The sequence below is a fragment of the Rhinopithecus roxellana genome, unplaced genomic scaffold, assembly GCF_007565055.1.
Source record: "Rhinopithecus roxellana isolate Shanxi Qingling unplaced genomic scaffold, ASM756505v1 contig2713, whole genome shotgun sequence".
NCBI lineage: Eukaryota > Metazoa > Chordata > Mammalia > Primates > Cercopithecidae > Rhinopithecus > Rhinopithecus roxellana.
This window is the reverse complement of record NW_022142199.1, coordinates 41,662-44,501: the sequence shown is the minus strand read 5'-3', so window position 1 is coordinate 44,501 and position 2,840 is coordinate 41,662.

Genomic DNA, 2,840 nt, shown 5'->3' with positions numbered 1-2,840 from the left:
TCTATTATGTCTATATCTTATACCTATATCTATTATATCTGTATTTTATATCTATAACAATATTATTATACCTATATCTATTATATCGATTTTATCTATATTTTATACCTATATCTATTATAGCTATTATGTCTATATTATAAACCTATATATGTTATATCTATTATGTCTATATTGTATACTTATGTGTATTATATCTATTATGGCTATATTTTATACTTATATCTATTACATCTATTGTGTTTATATCTATTATATCTGTATTTTATAACTCTATCTATTATAACTATTATGTCAATATTTTATTACTCTATTATATCTATTATGTCTATATTTTTTACCTCTATTATATCTATAACGTCTATACTTCATACGTGTATCTATTATATCTATGATGTCTATATTTTTTAACTCTATTATATATATAAAATGACTATATTTTATTTCAATATCAACTATATCTATTATGTCTATATTTTATAACTCTATCTATTATATCTATTATATCTATTATGTCTATATTTTATACCTCTATCTATTGTATCTATTATGTCTATATTTTTTACCTCTATTATATCTATTATGTCTATATTTTATATCTCTATTATATCTATTTTCTTTTTATTTTATACCTTTTTTATTATATCTATTAGGTGCATAATTTATACCAATATCTATTGTATATATTCTTTCGATATTTTATACCTATGTTTATTATATCTATTGTGTCTATATTTTAATCCTATATATATTATATCTATACCAGCTATATTTAATACCTATATCTATTATATCTCTTATGTCTATAATTTATAACTCAATCTATTATATCTTTTATACCTATATATTATACCTATATCTATTATGTCTATATTTAATACCTATATCTATTATATCTTTTATGTCTATATATTGGACCTATGTCTATTATGTCTATATTTTTTACCTATATATATTAAATCTATTATGTCTATATTTTATACCTGTATCTATTATGTCTATTATGTCTATATTTTATAACATTATCTATTATACCTCTGATGTCTATATTTTATACCTATATCTATTATATCTATTATGTCTACATTTTATACCTATATCTATTATGTGTATATTTTATACCCATATCTATTATATCTATTATGTCTATATTTTATTTCTTTATCTCTTATATCCGTTATGTCTATATTTTATACCTATATTTCTTATATACAGTATATCTATATTTTATGCCTATTTCTATTATATCTATATTTATACCACTATCTATTTTATCTATTATATCTATATTTATACTGATACCTATTATATCTATTATATCCATATTTGATATCTATATCGATTATGTCTATATTTTATACCTATATCTAACGTATCTAATAGGTCTATATTTTGCACCTATGTCTATCATATCTATTATGTCTATATTTTATACTTGTATCTATTATATCTATTAGGTCTATATTTTACAACTTTATCTATTATATATAATATGTCTATTATTTATACCTCTATCTATTATATCTATTATGTCTATATTTTACACCTCTATCTATTATATTTGTTTGGTCTATATTTTATACCTCCATCTATTATGTCTATTATGTCTATATTTTATAACTATATTTATTATATCTATTATGATTATATTTTATAAATATATCTATTATGTCTATATTTTACCTATATCTACCATATATATTACGTGTATAATGTATATATTTTATACCTACATCTATTATATCTATTACGTCTATATTTTTTACCTATAACTATTATGTCTCTATTTTATACCTATATCTATTATATCTATATTTTATACCTATATGTATTATAACTATTATGTCTACATTTTATACCTATATCTATTATATCTATTATGTCTATATTTTATACCTATATCTATTAAATAAAATATGTCTATATTTTATACCTATATCTATTGTATCTATTATGTCTATATTTATACCTGTATCTATTATAACTATTATGTCTGTATTTTATAACCATATCTCTTATATCTACTATGTCTATATTTATACCTATATCTATTACGTCTATATTTTATAATTATATCTATTATATCTATTATGTCTCTAATTTATACCTATATCTATTATGTCTCTATTTTATACCTATGTCTATTATTTCTATATTTTATACCTATATCTATTATATCTATTATGTCTAAATATTGTACCTATATCTATTATGTCTATATTTTATACCTATATCTATTATACCTATTATGTCTTAATTTTATAACTATATCTGATATAGCTATTATGTCTATATTTTATACCTATATCTATTATGTCTCTATTTTATACCTATGTCTATCATTTCTATATTTTATACCTATATCTATTATATCTATTATTTCTAAATATTGTACCTATCTCTATTATGTCTATATTTTATACCTATATCTATTATAACTATTATGTCTATATTTTATAACTATATCTGTTATAGCTAATATGTCTATATTTTATACCTATATCTATTATATCTATTTTGTCTATATTTTATACCTATATCTTTCATATCTATTATGTCTACATTTTATACCTATATATATCATATCTATTTTGTGTATTATTTTATACCTATATCTATTATATCTATTATGTCTGTATTTCATACCTATATCTATTATATCTATCATGTCTATATTTCATATCTACATCTATTATATCTATTATGTCTATATTTTATACCTATATCTATTACGTCTATATTTTATAAATATAACTATTATATCTATTGTGTCTCTATTTCATACCTATATCTCTTATGTCTCTTTTTTATTACTATATCTATTATTTCTATATTTTATA